Source organism: Simochromis diagramma, unplaced genomic scaffold (genome assembly GCF_900408965.1).
Source record: "Simochromis diagramma unplaced genomic scaffold, fSimDia1.1 OVJJ01000685.1, whole genome shotgun sequence".
NCBI lineage: Eukaryota > Metazoa > Chordata > Actinopteri > Cichliformes > Cichlidae > Simochromis > Simochromis diagramma.
Genome location: NW_024387477.1, coordinates 8553555 through 8574372, shown reverse-complemented (window position 1 = coordinate 8574372; position 20818 = coordinate 8553555). Strand labels below are relative to the sequence as shown.

At 41.1% G+C, this 20818-nt stretch overlaps 1 protein-coding gene across 1 annotated transcript in view; it reads right to left on the bottom strand.

Moving 5' to 3' along the window:
* The window catches only part of LOC120723944 (interferon-induced very large GTPase 1-like), a 48651-nt gene extending 41306 nt beyond the window's left edge, over positions 1 to 7345 (bottom strand). The window contains exon 1 of the mRNA XM_040015806.1: positions 7239 to 7345. The gene's annotated coding sequence lies outside the window, so the exon portion shown is untranslated. The remainder of the gene's footprint in view (positions 1 to 7238) is intronic.
* Between the last annotated feature and the right edge of the window lie 13473 nt (positions 7346 to 20818).

Here is a 20818-nt window from a genome sequence, read left to right as displayed (position 1 = left end):
TCATGCTGTCCTACCATGGAAGCACAGCATGAGTAGAGGTCTCTTTTTTTCCTCTTGTACTTTCCCATTGTTGTGTATATTTCAGTGTTTTTCTGTAACGCTACCGATATCCGACTTGTATCCCCATGTAATGTCTGTGTTGTGTGTGTAAGGTCGGGGGGGGGGGTCCCATTTCACTGCAGGGCAACCTGCATGTGGCGAATAAAGCTTTGATTAATTGAAAAATTGTCACAGCGGCTTTACCCTCAAATGCCCTGCGTAGATGAGTAAGTGAAATCATCGGAAATTATTTCTCTTTTAGCACATAAACACAGTGTAGTGATATATAAGGATGCTAAAAAGAAAGAAAGAAAGTTACATCTGGTCAGAAGGAAAGAAAAAACAACCTTGCAAGAGTTGGCCAGATTTGTACCAAATCAAAATGCTGTCAGTGGATAGATGCAAAGATTTTAATGGTTACACCCTCATGCAGTGGCGGTCCTAGTCTGTTTGGCGCCCTGGGCGAACACTCCCTCTGGAGCCTCGTCGTCTCGTCTCTCTCTATAGTGTACTGCATGCAGTGGAGATGGCAATAAAGTTTACTTTGACTTCAGCAGCGAGCAAGCGCACCGAGGGCTCTCACGCTCACTTTTCACGTTTCGAAAAAACATCAATGCAGATTACAAGTCTGTATCATGATGTCTGGTGTTTTCGTGTTTGTTGTTTTGTTTTTATTTTGTTTTATTTTATTAGATGCCGCTCCAGCCAGCCAGAGAATCCCCCGCCGCCCCGCCCTCTCCTTCCTGTGTCGCAAGCAGCAGGCGCACCTCGCAAACGGAGGGCGCCCTTAATCCCAGCAAATGGGCGATAGAAAACCGATTGGTGCCTATGCCATTCCCAATATGCGCTGGCTGATGTCGGGGCAGCATGAGTACGAGCAATTTTTTTTTTTTGCCAATGCCCGTGATGCCGCCCCCCACCACGATGCCGCCCCGGGCAACCGCTCAAAAACCGCTACTGGGCCCTCATGTATGTTGTTTCACAAGACAAGATGAAATGGCTGATTTGTTCCTCTAACTCACAACAATTTTAGTCTCCACATTTTGACTTTTTCTCAAAATAGAATTTTAACTTTTCTTTTCTTTTTTTTGTTAAGATTGACAATTTATGCCAAGTCTGCTCCTAACAAACTCCTCTGCGTCGCTGAGAGGCAAATGAAGCTTTCGATCCTTGTATGAGTTTCAAGCCAGTGATGTCAAAAGCAAAAGTGAAAGCATAACGGTTGCATCTCACGATTTCCAACACATCATGTGACTTAGATGAGTTTGAGCTTACTAGTAATATCACTCAGAAACTGCCTAGAATGGATTGGGCATTTGTCTCCTACAACGCTGCATTAACTTTAAGATTAATTAATCACATGTTAGCAATCTATGTAGTATTAAGAAAAAGAGTATTAAGAAAAAATATTATTGATCTTTTTGAGAATAAAGTAGAAATTTTGAGATTAAAGTTTGTAACAGAACCACGGCAGACCCGACCATATTTCCATGCTTTCAGCATAATCTTTATTGACACTCATGGTTGCTGTAGCTATTCACACGGCTGCAGCTTTTCAGCTCTGCCAAACACTCCAACAACAACAAGCACAACAGTCAGAGCACAGACTTTAAGCCGGCGAGGCGTGATTACGGATGCCGCACTAGTGCGTCCGCCTTCCTTATAGCAGAAATTTCTGTTTATATTACTATTTCCAAGCACTTCTTTTCACTGTAACTCATTAAATATAGTTCTTTCTATCCTTAAACGTACATTTCTATGCAATTACAACCTAGTACACCATGTACTAAAAAATTCATAAATTTAAACTTTTTAAATTAATTTGTGCTTCGTACTCAACAACATTGTGTGATGTCAAAAGGAAAAGTGAAAGTATAACTGGTCTGCGTGTGTGGCTGGAATTTTTCATGAGACCCCTAAGTTCTTTTCTTCTTTTTATATTTTTATTGGCAGTTGGCAAAAAAAAAACCCTCAAAAGTGCATTGCTAGTATGGAATGAGAACTGGAACGTCGCTCAAAAAAAAAAACAAGAAGAAGAAGAGAAAACCCTCAAATCCTTCCAAACAAGTTTGCTGTTGGAAGTGATATTTTTTATATTGTCATTTATGCTTAGAAATATATCATCATTTGTATGCTGATAAAAATCATATCCTTATTAGATCTGATTGGATTCTGTGTGCAGGTCGTATGTCTATGTATGGTATAGCTAGAAACACACACACACACACACACACACACACACACAGAATATGTGTGTGTGTGTGCGCCATGATCCAAGATGGCGCGGCCACGTCCAGACGCCTTCCTGACCACTCCGCTCCGACTATCTACTTTTCTTGTTTTTTACCTATTTTTTGCTCTGGTTTTCATCCCAAAATCCTCTAGTCTTATAGTTTACGACAGCGGATCACTTATAAACATCGGTGCCAAGGTTGCACATCTAATCTTGGACACTTTTAAACCCGACCCTTCCTGGCCGCCAGAGATTCTACGCGGCGCGGAGAACAACAAAGGACGGGCCGCTCATCCGAGGCGCAGAACAAAGAAGCGCCGGGGGAAACGCGCTGGTATTAGGAACAGACTGAGACAGCAGGCGCATCGCGCACCACTGCCCAGTATCCTACTGGCCAATGTACAATCCATGGAGAACAAGCTCGACGACCTAAGAGCAAGGGTCACCTTCCAACATGACATGAGGGACTGCAACATTCTGTGCTTCACGGAGACATGGCTGACCCCCACCGTGCCGGACCAGGCCGTAACTCCGTCGGATTCATTCTTTGTGCTCCGCGCGGACAGAACGGCAGAGTCAAACAAAACCAAAGGTGGGGGAGTGTGTTTCATGGTAAACAGAAAGTGGTGTGATGCCAGGAGCATTTCTACTCTCTCCAGCGGCTGCTCGCCACATCTGGAGTTCCTGAGCATTAAGTGCCGCCCTTTCTATCTGCCCCGTGAGTTCACCTCGGTCATCGCCACGGCGGTCTACATCCCACCCCAAGCGGACACAGGTATGGCTTTGTCCGAATTACATGATGTGCTGAGCTCGCTTCAAAACAAGGACCCGGGCGCAGCCCTCATTGTAGCAGGAGACTTTAACAAAGCGAACCTCAGACAAGTCATGCCAAACTTTTACCAGCATGTCTCGTGTCCAACGAGAGGGGATCGGATTTTGGATCACTGCTACACGCCATACAAGCAGGGCTACAAAGCTGTCTCACACCCGGCTTTTGGGAAGTCTGACCAAAACGCCATCTTCCTCATCCCCCAGTATAAACAAAGCATACGGAGGGAAGAAGTAACCACGAGGGAGGTAAAACGGTAAAACGGTGGACTGCCCAATCAGAAGCTACGCTACAGGACGCACTCAACGACATCGACTGGGACATGTTCAGAGCATGCGCAGTCGACATCAACGAGTTTACGGAAGTAGCAGTATGCTTCGTCAATATGCTAGCGGAGGAGATTATCCCCACTGCGAGAGTCACCACATTCCCAAACCAGAAACCGTGGATGGACAGATCGATCCGCACTGCAGTAAACGCCAGGACCGCCTCCTACAATGCGGGTCTCGCCACTGGCGATATGAGCGCCTACAAAGCGGCCTCATACGGCGTGCGGCGCGCGGTGAGAGATGCCAAACGCCGGTACCGGGAACGTGTGGAGTCCCACTTCCACCAGGGCGACACACGGAGTATGTGGCACGGACTACGCACCATTACGGACTACAAAGCCAGGGACACTGCGCTGATCAACGCTGACTCTGCATTCACCAACGAGCTGAATCAGTTCTACGCCCGTTTCGAGGTTAGCCAGGCGGCTAATGCTATCTACCGCCTGACTACCGAGGACAGTGACGTCATCAGCGAGAGACCGGTGACCAGCATCGCGGAGCATGACGTCCGAGCGGCACTGAGGAGAGTGAACACAAGGAAAGCGGCGGGGCCAGACGGCATCACCGGCCGTCTGCTGCGCTGCTGTGCTGACCAGCTAGCAGGTGTGTTCACTTACATCTTCAACGAGTCTCTGGCGAAGTCTGTGGTCCCCACATGCTTCAAAAGATCCACCATCATCCCTGTGCCCAAGAACAGCAAACCCTCATCCCTGAACGATTACCGGCCAGTTGCACTGACCTCGGTAGTAATGAAGGTGTTTGAGAGGCTGCTGAAGAACATCATCTCCTCCTCCATCCCAGACACCACAGATCCGCTGCAGTTCGCCTACAGATCCAACAGATCCACAGAGGATGCCATCGCCCACGTCCTACACACCACTCTCAGCCACGTGGACAAGAAACAGGGTAACTATGTGCGAATGCTGTTTGTTGATTACAGTTCAGCGTTTAACACAATAGTGCCCTGCAGACTGTTCACAAAGCTGAGGGATCTGGGACTTAACAGCTGTCTGTGTGAGTGGGTGTTGGACTTCCTCACTGGCAGAACTCAGGTGGTGAGGGTGGGCAGGTGCTTCTCCAACAGCATCACCATCAACACAGGAGCACCTCAGGGATGTGTCCTCTCGCCACTGCTCTACTCCCTCACTTCAGACTGTGTGGCCACCCATGGCTCCAACACCATTGTGAAGTTTGCTGACGACACAGTGGTGTTGGGTGCCATCTCCAACAACGATGAAGCGGCCTACATGGATGAAGTGAAGAATCTGGCATCGTGGTGCCAGGACAACCACCTCCAGCTGAACGTCAGCAAGACCAAGGAGCTGGTGGTGGACTTCAGAAGGGGTCAGCACAGAGACTACAAGCCCATTATCATCAATGGAGCTCCAGTGGAGAGGGTGCAGTCCTTCAAGTATCTTGGTGTCCACATCTCCTCAGACCTGACATGCTGCCCACATTCAGGTCCAGACCAAAAAGGCTAGGCAGCGCCTGTATCACCTACGACAACTGAGGAAGTTCAGGGTCTCTCCAAAGATCCTCAGGATTTTCTATACAGGCGCTGTGGAGAGCATCCTCACACAGAACATGACATCGTGGTTTGGGAACAGCTGTGTGAAGGACCAAAAAGCTCTCCAGAGAGTGATCCGTACAGCAGAACGCTGCTGCAGGATTGCTCTCCCCCCGCTTCAGGACACCTACACCAGGAGATGCCGGACTAGAGCAGCGCAGATACTGAAGGACCCGTCCCATCCTGGCAACAAACTGTTCCAACTTCTGCAATCTGGTAGAAGGTTCCGCATCTTCCGGGCAAGGACAGAGAGACTCAAGAGGAGCTTCTATCCCCAAGCCATCCGTGCTCTAAACACACACACCCGCCCTCTCACATCATCTATAATTGACTGAGTCAGGACTCTTCCAGACACTAAACCAAGGCACAATGTACATTTCAATTCCTTTAATTTTAAATATGTTTATATTGTCTATCCTGTAAAATAGTCAGATGTCTATTCTTATTAATGTACAGAATTCACCTGCTTGCTGCTACTACTGCACATTCACCCAATGTATATACTACATATATATATATATATATATATATATATATATATATATATATATATATATATATATATACATAATGTTTTTCCTCTACACCCCCCCATGTCGAGGAGCGTGTCAGGCTACATTTCACTGTGTGTTATACTTGTATAACTATGCATGTGACAAATAAAGAACCTTGAACCTTGAACCTTGATATAGACACTGATGTTGTTCAGATATCCCTGCTTAAGAATGAATGTCACATGCATTTGTAATTGCATATTAATGAATGATTGCTTGCTGACAATAAAAAAGGGCTATAGCAAAGGAATGTAGCAAAGTTGGCTATGGACAGGTGAAGGCCTGGGCTGACTTCCCTTGCGAGCCACAAAGACAAAGAGCTTTGTCTTGTTTTATTTTGTCGTGCAGTTTGGGCTTGTGTTCCAGCAGGGTTTGTGACCCAACATTTTCCTCTTTTAAAAACTGAAATAAGGCGTGATAACGTTTACTTCCAGATTGCTTTTGCAATAAATCAATAAGATCCCGTTTCATTTTTATATTACTGAGGTTTTGGATAAATTGTCTCCTCTCCCCAGATATCCAAACGATGTCATGACCAGCAGCTTTTACAGCAGTGGCTCCAGCAAACATCAGCTATAATATTACTAGAAAGTAACATTAAAGAAATTATAAAACAAGCTTATCAAGCTTAAACCTGCTGCTGTTGTTTAGTGCGGCATCGGCTGGTTTCTTCTTTCTGGCGCAAACAAACAAGAGAGACAGGAATTGCGACAGAAAAGCCGATCAGCTGATCATTGTTTAGTTTCATGATTGAAGTAGCAACGAGAGAGGGAGGGGGAGAGAAGAAGAGGCAGATAACAGCGTAAAGACAGAATAACTTTGTCTTTTTTCATTCTAGTGGAACAAATCGTGTTCCTTTTCACCTCAAGTATTTCAGCTGAGCCCATGATAATGCAGAATAACATTGGCGAGGGATTTTTCAGTTGAATGAATACTTTTAATTTTGAAAATTTAAATTGGATTTTTTAATGCATTTTTAAAATTGTGCAGTTTATTTGTAGTATATTATAGTATTGTAGGTACTTTCACAAAGCATCTACCGTAAACAATTCCTCATCACTCCTCATTGTCATAGTGGTTAAAGGATTATCATGATAGTGAGACATTGCTAATGAAGCTGTAAAACTTGGGAAGGCCACATAAGAGTACAAATCTGTGATTTAGATATAAATTAGCATATTTTATTGTACCTGGTGTACCAAGTAACTGAAAGTGATGTTGCTGCAGGGTGAACTACAGTATAATTATTACCTAGAATTAATCTCACAGGATCTCCTGAGTATGGGTGTGTAACTGTAAAATACAGACAAGGAAAAGCCAACAGGACGTGTCCTAGTAAAGTGCTGCAAAACTATGTGCTGGCATAACAACTTCAGTGCTCCTTGACAGTGAAGCTCAGCAGTGGCACTGTCATCTTACATTATTTTCACCCTCTTCGTTGTAAATGTTAAATTCACCTTGAAGAGGTGATTGATCAGAAAAAAAAACGTACACTACTTTAAAATTATGGTTCCCTCTAAAAGGATAAAGTCAAGCACCCAGACCCTCACTTTAGGCATCAAAAGTTACATTTTTCCTTTAATACTGAAGACTCACAGATTTTACCAGGTCTTTACACAAACACGCACACACACACACAAACACACACACACACAACAGAAATGTTACCAAATAATAATTAGCTCACCTCCGTTTTTTGTAGTTCCAGTTGCCGTCTTATGAATCCTACAAGACACTGTTCTTTATATAGAGATCAGTATCATTAAATACTGATCAGATATCAGTATTTGATGAAAGGTCTGCCCCTCACAAACTCCTCCCAGCTGACCCAGTTAGAATGAGTTTGGTGGTAAAGATGTGTCGATAAAAATTATGAATTATTATGGCCGACTTCTAAAAGGCCACCATGGTCACCACCCATCTTGAGGAGTTTGTCCCCTCACATATACTAATGTGCCACAAACAGGACTTTAATATCACCAACCATTCCCATTTTATTACGGTGTATCCATATAAATGGCCCACCCTGTAGAATGGCTACACCACATGATTTCCCAGAAATCATGTGACTTAAGTTTCACCTTACTGATAAACTCATTCATACACAGCCTAGGATGAACTGAACAGCTGTTTCCAACAAATCTGTACAGCTGTGGACAAAGGTTGTCAGTGATAAAAAGTTTGTTTTGCAGTTGTTGTTTTTTTGTTTTTTGTCTTTTTTGTTTTTTACACCTTTCTACACTGTAAAATCGAATTAGTTCCCAGAACTTTAAATAAATTATTCAAACTTGTTGCCTAAAAAAACTAAGTAAAGCTCATTTAAGATAACTAAGTTAGGGCAACTTATGATGTTGCGAAGAACAAACATGGGAAATTCAAAAGTTTCAAAACCCTTTTATTAGCAAATACATTTTAAAAATTGTTTTAACAGTGGTGCCACCACCAGTACTTTGGTCACAACTGTACTCACTGTAATCAAGTGTTAAAAATGTGCAGTACAGGCTCTGCTATTACCTGAGTAATTAATAAATCTCACTTTGGAAGACCAAAATCTTTCATAGAAAGATCAGCCATTGTTTCATGTTGAAGATGTTTGGAATAAACATTCTAGGTTCGAGACCATATTGCCATTGTCATATGAATTTACATGTTATTATAATAAGTTAGATAAGAGATAACATTTCAGACATAGATATCAGGTATGCGTACATGAATGTCCATGTTAATTAAATGTATAGAACTGTGTGGAGAAACGAGAGAGAATCTATACTGTGTTCCTTTTCACCTCAATGCTATTTTCTTCAGTTTCTCTGTAATAAGATTGCTTTCAGAGCCGTTACCCAAGCAAGGGGGAGGGTCCGACCTCCTCCTTGGCTGTAATTGGTCCAGCCCAGAGTCGATCATGACCATTTGGCCAATCCACCACCTTTTATTGTTTATACCGTTACAAAAAAAACCAAAAAAAACAACATCAGCCCATAAAAACAAAAAATCACCATCGACCCACCAGGCAGTCCAGCTTTGTGGGTTGATAATTCCTGATGTCAAAGTTCAGAGGAGAACAGGCAGACTCGTTCAAGCTGATAGGAAGGCTCAACTCAAACCATTTAACTCAACAACCATTCGTTACAATGAAGTTATGCAAAAGAACATCTCTCAATGCACAACACTTCCAACTGTGTAGCAGATGGGCTACGGCAGGAGAAGACTGCACCAGGTCCTACTCGTTTCAGCTAAGAACTGGAAACTGAGGCTGCAGGTGACACAGGCTCACCAAAATTCAACAACAGAAGATTGGAAAATTGTTGCCTGTTCTTCATATTCTATAAAATAATATGTTTTTAGTTGCTGTCTTGTGAGGCCCACATTTAATGAGCTGGATTTACAAAAGTATTAGCTGAGCCCATGATAATGCAGAATAACATTGGCAAGGGATTTTTCAGTTGAATGAATACTTTTAATTTTGAAAATTTAAATTGGATTTTTTAATGCATTTTTAAAATTGTGCAGTTTATTTGTAGTATATTATAGTATTGTAGGTACTTTCATAAAGCATCTACCGTAAACAATTCCTCATCACTCCTCATTGTCATAGTGGTTAAAGGATTATCATGATAGTGAGACATTGCTAATGAAGCTGTAAAACTTGGGAAGGCCACATAAGAGTACAAATCTGTGATTTAGATATAAATTAGCATATTTTATTGTACCTGGTGTACCAAGTAACTGAAAGTGATGTTGCTGCAGGGTGAACTACAGTATACAGTGGGGCAAAAAAGTATTTAGTCAGCCACCGATTGTGCAAGTTCCCCCACCTAAAATGATGACAGAGGTCAGTAATTTGCACCAGAGGTACACTTCAACTGTGAGAGACAGAATGTGAAAAAAAAATCCATGAATCCACATGGTAGGATTTGTAAAGAATTTATTCGTAAATCAGGGTGGAAAATAAGTATTTGGTCAATAACAAAAATACAACTCAATACTTTGTAACATAACCTTTGTTGGCAATAACAGAGGTCAAACGTTTACTATAGGTCTTTACCAGGTTTGCACACACAGTAGCTGGTATTTTGGCCCATTCCTCCATGCAGATCTTCTCGAGAGCAGTGATGTTTTGGGGCTGTCGCCGAGCAACATGGACTTTCAACTCCCGCCACAGATTTTCTATGGGGTTGAGGTCTGGAGACTGGCTAGGCCACTCCAGGACTTTCAAATGCTTCTTAAGGAGCCACTCCTTTGTTGCCCGGGTGGTGTGTTTTGGATCATTGTCATGTTGGAAGACCCAGCCTCGTTTCATCTTCAAAGTTCTCACTGATGGAAGGAGGTTTTGGCTCAAAATCTCACGATACATGGCCCCATTCATTCTGTCCTTAACACGGATCAGTCGTCCTGTCCCCTTGGCAGGAAAACAGCCCCATAGCATGATGTTCCCACCCCCATGCTTCACAGTAGGTATGGTGTTCTTGGGATGCAACTCAGTATTCTTCTTCCTCCAAACACGACGAGTTGAGTTTATACCAAAAAGTTCTACTTTGGTTTCATCTGACCACATGACATTCTCCCAATCCTCTGCTGTATCATCCATGTGCTCTCTGGCAAACTTCAGACGGGCCTGGACATGCACTGGCTTCAGCAGCGGAACACGTCTGGCACTGCGGGATTTGATTCCCTGCTGTTGTAGTGTGTTACTGATGGTGACCTTTGTTACTTTGGTCCCAGCTCTCTGCAGGTCATTCACCAGGTCCCCCCGTGTGGTTCTGGGATCTTTGCTCACCATTCTCATGATCATTTTGACCCCACGGGATGAGATCTTGCGTGGAGCCCCAGATCGAGGGAGATTATCAGTGGTCTTGTATGTCTTCCATTTTCTGATGATTGCTCCCACAGTTGATTTTTTCACACCAAGCTGCTTGCCTATTGTAGATTCACTCTTCCCAGTGTGGTGCAGGTCTACAATACTTTTCCTGGTGTCCTTCGAAAGCTCTTTGGTCTTGGCCATGGCGGAGTTTGGAGTCTGACTGTTTGAGGCTGTGGACAGGTGTCTTTTATACAGATGATGAGTTCAAACAGGTGCCATTCATACAGGTAACGAGTGGGGGACAGAAAAGCTTCTTACAGAAGACGTTACAGGTCTGTGAGAGCCAGAGATTTTCCTTGTTTGAGGTGACCAAATACTTATTTTCCACCCTAATTTACGAATAAATTCTTTACAAATCCTACCATGTGAATTCATGGATTTTTTTTGTCACATTCTGTCTCTCACAGTTGAAGTGTACCTCTGGTGCAAATTACTGACCTCTGTCATCATTTTAAGTGGGGGAACTTGCACAATCGGTGGCTGACTAAATACTTTTTTGCCCCACTGTAATTATTACCTAGAATTAATCTCACAGGATCTCCTGAGTATGGGTGTGTAACTGTAAAATACAGACAAGGAAAAGCCAACAGGACGTGTCCTAGTAAAGTGCTGCAAAACTATGTGCTGGCATAACAACTTCAGTGCTCCTTGTTAGTGAAGCTCAAGATCACTGTCTAATACAGGGGTCTCAAACTCACAGTCTGGGGGCCACTTCCGGCCCACATCACCCCTATTTGCAGCCCGTATATTGACGTGAAGAAATATAATGCAATTTGGCCCTTGAAGTTACTTTTCTTTGTTAGGGAGGATTTTTTTTATTGTTCAGTGCAATGTTAAAATAAGTTCTTTAAAAAGCAAAAAACTTATTTAATACAAAGGCAATATGAGCAGAGAGCACAAACGTGTCGAGGGATTGGCTGTTAGCTCAGTGAGAGAGTTATTTGTAAAGAAAACAATTTTCACTAGCAGTCAAAAACTAATGTGTACACTTATGTCTGCATTTTTATTTTGTTAAATAGAAGCAAAATTAAAAGTGCTGGCACGTGTCTGGCCATAAAGAGAGTACCAATTTGTTTATCTGGTAGTCAATGAAAGGCTTCAGTTAAGAGTGAGAAAAAACATGTATTCACATTTGCAGTTTTTTCTTGCTATACAATATTTGAAATTTTAAAAAAAAACACTACATTTTCAGAAATATTTGTGGATGTTTTCTTGTTTGTTTGTTTCTTGTACTACTTAAACACTAAAGTGGGCCTCACATGAGATGACAGTGCCAGCAGTGGCACTGTCATCTTACATTATTTTCACCCTCTTCGTTGTAAATGTTAAATTCACCTTGAAGAGGTGATTGATCAGAAAAAAAACGTACACTACTTTAAAATTATGGTTCCCTCTAAAAGGATAAAGTCAAGCACCCAGACCCTCACTTTAGGCATCAAAAGTTACATTTTTCCTTTAATACTGAAGACTCACAGATTTTACCAGGTCTTTACACACACACGCACACACACACACAAACACACACACACACAACAGAAATGTTACCAAATAATAATTAGCTCACCTCCGTTTTTTGTAGTTTGTAGTTTTGTAGTTCCAGTTGCCGTCTTATGAATCCTACAAGACACGTCTATAGACGTCAATGGCAGTGGGGAGTTACCTGATTTGAAAATGGCTGGCAGTGAATGAGTTAATGGTGGTTGGCAACCAGCGAAAGGAGCATTAACCACCTCGAGCAATATTTTCTATCCTCATTGTTGTTTTGAAAGTGCATACCCGACATGTGCGTCATACGTCACGTTGTACGTCAGGTGAAGGTGTGGTGTCGGCTATCGCACCTGTCGCATTACAAAGCTTTAAAAACGTAACAATCGCTTTAAAAACACAACCCAACGCGCTAAACATGAACAAACATAAACACCCATGTTACATTATCACGTATATCCAGGACATCTCTTCTGAACCAAGACGAAGTGGTGCTACAAAGGAATTATTTCTTTAGGAGAGCATTTAATAGCAGTCTGGCCTGCCACAAAATGCACCGCTAAAAATACAGTTTCTGCTTGTCCCAGAATTTATTAATTTTGAGAGTGAAGTTGTAGTACTGATGCTGGTTAGTGGTGTAGGTTTCATGGATGTGACACCTTAACTTGTGTAAAATGACGACCAGAGCATATTATTAGGTTAGTTCACTGTAGTTAGGCAGAGGTGTCTTAAAAAGTACCACCTTATACAAAACATATGAAGGTCCAGTATAAGAAAGAATAAGAAGAGAAAAAAGGAACACCCTGCTAAATGAAGTCATTTTTAAACATTACTCTAAATGTAGCCATTCGTTTTTGTTGCTGGCCATACAAAAAATAAGTATACTTCAGTTATATTTCCCAAGTATACCTTACCTAGTACGTATACTAATAATGCTTCTTGGGACTATATTGGCCCCCGTTTTAGTACATAACAGTATTCTTGAAATAAACTTTTAGATGTACTTTTTGTTCACTATAATTGTACTAACATAATGTCATAATGTCTACAAGAGTATAATTAAAATATACTCGACTATAACAATACTAACCTTACAAGTATACTATTAATTTACTTTTTAGTTTATATTTGAGTTACTTCAGATTGAAAAACAGTAATTAAAATGCAATTGAAACATATGTTTTCACATGTAACAAATCTCTTCATTCCCCAGATATCAGATCTAACTATCAAAGGCTTCCTTTGCAGAGAACTGCACCCATAGTTCAAGTACCAGAATTATATTGTAAACAGGGTAGAAAATGTTTTGAGAGTTGAGGTTTATTAACTATTGACCCTTTTCACTCACGGTTTGAACAATTTCATTTTTTTAAATTAATGATTTACCCCACTTACTCTTTTCAAAAGGTAAAAGACATTGCACAAGAATTTTTTTTACCAGATTCTTGTTTTAAAACATCAATCATTTGTTTCATAGTTGTTTTAATTTCACAGTTAAAGTACTGCAATGCATGCTGGGTATTTCTTTTTACTTTTTAGTAAACCTCAGGTATACTTCAAATAAATTACATACTATATAGTATACTACAAGCACTACTATACTACAAGTATAGACTAAATGTACTTATACTTTTCTGTATACTTCTAACTGTACTTAAAGTATGCTTGAATGTAATTTGGTCTAAAAAAAAAAAAAAGGAAGAAAATACATACAAAGTGAACTAAAGGTATACTTGCTTGTTTTCTAGTTTTTAAAGTATACTTATACTTAAATATTCTTTTTTGTAAGAGTGAGACTGGTTGTTTGATACAAAGTGGACTGTAATAATGTTTCACATTGTTTGAATAAAAAAATACATTTATTAATATATGAGGTTCCATTCAGCTCAAGGAATTAAATTTTAGTGTGGCTGCAACTTACTCCTTAAGTTAAAAATTATGCTGTATATTGTAGTTTATATGTTATACTACTTTCACAGTGAATCGCATTTTATAGTAATACACTCTGAATGAGGATTTAAGTAATTACTCTTAGATCTACAGTAGAAAACAACAGAAATCCAGATGGTGTAATAGTATAATCTCAGTAACATCACCAATTGTTACATTTGCTGTATTTTACAGCTGTTTCCATGAGTACGGTGAGTTACTGTAAAAATAATGTAATCTTATGGTATTTTCCCACAATTACATGCAAATTACAGTACTAAACTGCAAACATCCTTTAGAGTTTTTTACTGTTGATTTTGCAGTACTAAGCTATGGAAATTACTGCAAAGGCTAACAGTGTATTTTCACCCTCTTCGTTGTAAATGTTAAATTCACCTTGAAGAGGTGATTGATCAGGGAAAAAAAAGTACACTACTTTAAAATTATGGTTCCCTCTAAAAGGATAAAGTCAAGCACCCAGATGCCTAAAGCACTCACTTTAGGCATCAAAAGTTACATTTTTCCTTTAATACTGAAGACTCACAGATTTTACCAGGTCTTTACACACACACACACACACACACACACACACACACACACAACAGAAATGATTAACTCACCTCCGTTTTTTGTAGTTCCATTTGCCTTCTTATGAATCCTACAAGACACTGTTCTTTATATAGAGATCAGTATAGGTCTGGCCCTCACAAACTCCTCCCAGCTGACCTCACAGATTTTACCAGGTCTTTACACACACACACACACACACACGCACACACACTGTGCATTATTTACATGTCATTGCTTGGATTTGAAAAAAACTTTCTCCATTGTCAATAGATGGACAATGAGAGAGCTCGCATTGTCTGCTCACGTGAGGTAGCAAGAAGGACAACCCAGCATACCTGAAGATGTTTATTACACGGAGTCTTCTTAATATTTTTATCTGTTTTATTAATGATTTAATTAAAATGTTTTGACGGACTTGACCCACATTTACAATTTATTAGAATGAACTTCTGTTTTAAAGGAGTCCAGCTGCATCTCTTAAGACAAACATGACCTGATTGACTAGGAACCTACACAGACATGGAGTCAGCACGTCTTGTAGATTTCAAACGACATGCAGATAATATAAAGACTGTATCCAGTCTTTGTTTATCTTGGGTCTGTGTTTGAGTCCTTCCTGGCAGATAGAACAGTTCATTTTACCTGAGATTTACTGCTTAAAGCACATATGATAAAACACTAAATGGATCCAGGCAATCAAGATTTGAGACTTGCAACATAAGAAAATGTAATTTTTCAGAAGCTGATCACGCTGCAGCTGTCAGCCAGCGACCACGACAGCGAGCCGTTCGAGCTCATCTACCGCGTCACCAAACAGACAAGCCTGGGACACCTCGAGCATGCTGCCAGTCCAGGTAGACCAGACCTATATGTCAGTGTTTTTAGAAAGGACGCAAAAGTAAAGATGAAAGCCAAACTAAACCAAACCAAACTTTTCCCACCGCTTTGTGAGTAGTTGGCATCCAACATGCAAACTGCAGATGACTATGGCAATCTGATTGCAACCAAAGCAATCAGAATTATGTTTTTGGTGCAGCAGACCCTGATTTCACCTGGCAACCACCACAAACCAGTGGCTTTACCCCCAAAGTTGCCAGGGGTGTGCAGCGCTGTGGTCCATTGATCACCTCTCCGGTTTGAGCCTGTCCAAACACATGCTTGTCAATTGGTGATTCTAAAGTGCCTGTTGGTGTGATGGAAGTATTTAAAAAAGTGACGACAGGGTGTGGGGACGGGAGCTGAGCCGAGGAAGCATTCATGCATCAAATAGCAAGAGAGTGAGGGGAACACCGGGGAGGACGACAACAAAACTAAAACAGGGAGCTAAGAACTTCACTACTGTATGTTTTCAATGTTTTTATCACTTTTTATGGAATCAAACTCAAAGTAAGCTTTAAACCCTGCATGGTCGTACTCTCTCCTGCACTCCATATTATCCTTTGTTGATCTAAACAATAGTAATCCCTTACTTTACTCGTTACTTGAAAAAAAGAAATCAGACTATGCGGTGTTGCCCATCTCTGGTCCACATACAGAAAGTATCACAGAAAGATTTAAGGTATCGTGCCACATTTGACCTCTGACCTCTTGTTCATGGTTAGTAAATTAAGAGTCAAAGTGAAAGACAAATTTGAAACTTTGTTACTTACTACCATTGTTTGGAATAGATAGGAATATAGGGAATTATATATTTTTATTTAAAGACAGGACTCACATGTTTTCATTTCTAGTCTTTAAAACCTGTCTCTATCCATCTAGTATTAATTCTTTCTGGGAAACAAGTATGTATATTATGCACACACACAAACACACACACACACACACACACACACTGTGCATTATTTACATGTCATTGCTTGGATTTGAAAAAAACTCGAGAATGCAAACCAGCTCGGGAAAGCTGGTTTGCATTGTCTGCTCACTTGAGGTAGCAAGAAGGACAACCCAGCATACCTGAAGATGTTTATTACACGGAGTCTTCTTAATATCTGTTTTATTAATGATTTAATTAAAATGTTTTGACGGACTTGACCCACATTTCCAATTTATTAGAATGAACTTCTGTTTGCCATTTCTTTGGGTTTTCCTCCACAGTGTTACATCTGAGTACTTAGGAAACCTTACAGCTGAGTAATGTGTGAGCAGATGCAATTAATTTTTAGTCTGTCTTCATTCAGTCTTACTGAGATTGACTATTTTTCCTTGCTGAGCAGTCTCGCTGTAATATGGAAGTTTGATTTGTGGTGGAGCTGTAATCTGCAAATACAGTCTGCATCTCCACCTGTTCATTTATTTTTGAGGCTGTTCATTGGTTTCCTTGAGTGCCTTGCAAAAGGTGCTTACACCTCTGGTGCGGTGGTTATGTTATTCATACTACACACAGGTACTCTCTAGTATAATATGTATATGCAGTGTTTCATTTTACAGTATACTGCAATGATTGTCCTTCAAGGTAATTTGAACCATCAGACACTTAATACTCTTTGAATTGTTTTTCTGCGCCAGTTTGAAGTTTGAACATTTCCAGTTTAGAAATATCTCTATTTATAGAAGGAAAACTAAACTAAAATCAGGCTTTATTTGACAAGCATATCCATGAAAGAGTGAAATTTAGACGCAGACACTCTCCCATGATGCCAGTGGTTTAACTTGGAACCCCTGTTGGTAATGACACATGTGGTTTTTCAAACCTTAGCTCATGATTAATAGTATGTAGGTCAGCTACCACCTCCATAGAGAACAACCTCCATTAGGGTTTAAATAGCTGGGACTCTTCACCTTTTTGTTTTTCAAGCTGAACAAACCTCTTGGATGAGAAGTGAAATGTTTTAAAGGAGTCTAGCTGCCTCTCTTAAGACAAACATGACCTGATTGACTAGGAACCTACACAGACATGGAGTCAGCATGTCTTGTATAGGGAGTGCAGAATTATTAGGCAAGTTGTATTTTTGAGGAATAATGTTATTATTGAACAACAACCATGTTCTCAATGAACCCAAAAAACTCATTAATATCAAAGCTGAATGTTTTTGGAAGTAGTTTTTAGTTTGTTTTTAGTTTTAGCTATTTTAGGGGGATATCTGTGTGTGCAGGTGACTATTACTGTGCATAATTATTAGGCAACTTAACAAAAAACAAATATATACCCATTTCAATTATTTATTTTTACCAGTGAAACCAATATAACACCTCCACATTCACAAATATACATTTCTGACATTCAAAAACAAAACAAAAACAAATCAGCGACCAATATAGACACCTTTCTTTGCAAGGACACTCAAAAGCCTGCCATCCATGGATTCTGTCAGTGTTTTGATCTGTTCACCATCAACATTGCGTGCAGCAGCAACCACAGCCTCCCAGACACTGTTCAGAGAGGTGTACTGTTTTCCCTCCTTGTAAATCTCACATTTGATGATGGACCACAGGTTCTCAATGAGGTTCAGATCAGGTGAACAAGGAGGCCATGTCATTAGTTTTTCTTCTTTTATACCCTTTCTTGCCAGCCACGCTGTGGAGTACTTGGACGCGTGTGATGGAGCATTGTCCTGCATGAAAATCATGTTTTTCTTGAAGGATGCAGACTTCTTCCTGTACCACTGCTTGAAGAAGGTGTCTTCCAGAAACTGGCAGTAGGACTGGGAGTTGAGCTTGACTCCATCCTCAACCCGAAAAGGCCCCACAAGCTCATCTTTGATGATACCAGCCCAAACCAGTACTCCACCTCCACCTTGCTGGCGTCTGAGTCGGACTGGAGCTCTCTGCCCTTTACCAATCCAGCCACGGGCCCATCCATCTGGCCCATCAAGACTCACTCTCATTTCATCAGTCCATAAAACCTTAGAAAAACCAGTCTTGAGATATTTCTTGGCCCAGTCTTGACGTTTCAGCTTGTGTGTCTTGTTCAGTGGTGGTCGTCTTTCAGCCTTTCTTACCTTGGCCATGTCTCTGAGTATTGCACACCTTGTGCTTTTGGGCACTCCAGTGATGTTGCAGCTCTGAAATATGGCCAAACTGGTGGCAAGTGGCATCTTGGCAGCTGCACGCTTGACTTTTCTCAGTTCATGGGCAGTTATTTTGCGCCTTGGTTTTTCCACACGCTTCTTGCGACCCTGTTGACTATTTTTAATGAAACGCTTGATTGTTCGATGATCACGCTTCAGAAGCTTTGCAATTTTGAGACTGCTGCATCCCTCTGCAAGATATCTCACTATTTTTGACTTTTCTGAGCCTGTCAAGTCCTTCTTTTGACCCATTTTGCCAAAGGAAAGGACGTTGCCTAATAATTATGCACACCTGATATAGGGTGTTGATGTCATTAGACCACACCCCTTCTCATTACAGAGATGCACATCACCTGATATGCTTAATTGGTAGTAGGCTTTCGAGCCTATACAACTTGGAGTAAGACAACATGCATGAAGAGGATGATGTGGACAAAATACTCATTTGCCTAATAATTCTGCACTCCCTGTAGATTTCAAACGACATGCAGATAATATAAAGACTGTATCCAGTCTTTGTTTATCTTGGGTCTGTGTTTGTGTCCTTCCTGGCAGATAGAACAGTTCATTTTACCTGAGATTTACCGCTTAAAACACATATGATAAAACACTAAATGGATCCAGGCAATCAAGATTTGAGACTTGCAACATAAGGTAGATGAGGCGAGCTCATCTACCGCGTCACCAAACAGACGAGCCTGGGACACCTCGAGCATGCTGCCAGTCCAGGTAGACCAGACCTATATGTCAGTGTTTTTAGAAAGGACGCAAAAGTAAAGATGAAAGCCAAACTAAACCAAACCAAACTTTTCCCACCGCTTTGTGAGTAGTTGGCATCCAACATGCAAACTGCAGATGACTATGGCAATCTGATTGCAACCAAAGCAATCAGAATTATGTTTTTGGTGCAGCAGACCTCTGATTTCACCTGGCAACCACCACAAACCAGTGGCTTTACCCCCAAAGTTGCCAGGGGTGTGCAGCGCTGTGGTCCATTGATCACCTCTCCGGTTTGAGCCTGTCCAAACACATGCTTGTCAATTGGTGATTCTAAAGTGCCTGTTGGTGTGATGGAAGTATTTAAAAAAGTGACGACAGGGTGTGGGGACGGGAGCTGAGCCGAGGAAGCATTCATGCATCAAATAGCAAGAGAGTGAGGGGAACACCGGGGAGGACGACAACAAAACTAAAACAGGGAGCTAAGAACTTCACTACTGTATGTTTTCAATGTTTTTGTCACTTTTTACTGGAATCAAACTCAAAGTAAGCTTTAAACCCTGCATGGTCGTACTCTCTCCTGCACTCCATATTATCCTTTGTTGATCTACACACGTCTGTTGCTGCCACGGACGTCGCACGCTCGTACATCATTGTCATGAGACTCTCTCACGAAGAAAATGACGAGGATTAGTAACGCAGTAATGTAGCCTGCTTACGGGAAAGTAACAGTAATCTAATTACCTTTTTTCCAATAGTAATCCCTTACTTTACTCGTTACTTGAAAAAAGAAATCAGACTATGCGGTGTTGCCCATCTCTGGTCCACATACAGAAAGTATCACAAAAAAGATTTAAGGTATCGTGCCACATTTGACCTCTGACCTCTAGTTCCTGGTTAGTAAATTAAGAGTCAAAGTGAAAGACAAATTTGAAACTTTGTTACTTACTACCGTTGTTTGGAATAGATAGGAATATAGGGAATTATATATTTTTATTTAAAGACAGGACTCACATGTTTTCATTTCTAGTCTTTAAAACCTGTCTCTATCCATCTAGTATTAATTCTTTCTGGGAAACAAGTATGTATATTATGCACACACACAAACACACATGCAGCTATTACCTATTTCTTGTTTTTATACCTAAGATGAATTATTGTTGAATGAAGACATTTTTCAAACACATGTAAAATGTGGGCAATTGTGTTTATTGGGTAAAGGAAAAGGCAGAAGGGGGAAAAGGGAGGATCGAAAGAATGAAAGAGAGAGAGGAGAGAAAACCCCAACAATCCCCTCTGAGCAAGCACCAGGCGACAGTGGATAGGAAAAACTCCTTTTAAAGTGAAAGAAACCTAAAGGAGAAACCTATGGCAGAACCAGGCTCAGGAGGGGGCAGTCAACTGCCGGGACTGGTCGGGGGGTGAGGGTGAAAAAGGACAAAGGAGGGAGGGGAAGGGGAAGGGGGGAAATGAAGATGGAATAGAGGTGGAGGAAGACGAGGTTACATCAGGTGAGAAGCAGCAGTGCCCCTCCTCCAGAACCAGTGGAAGCGTTTTTTCTTCTTTTTCAGATACTCTTCCACGAGCACTTTTTTCTCAATGATGAGGGTTTTCAGCTCATCGATTGTTTCTACGTTTTCTTTCTCAAGTTTGTTGCATCTTTTCACCATGTCTTCTAATTGTTCTTGTTTTTCTTTA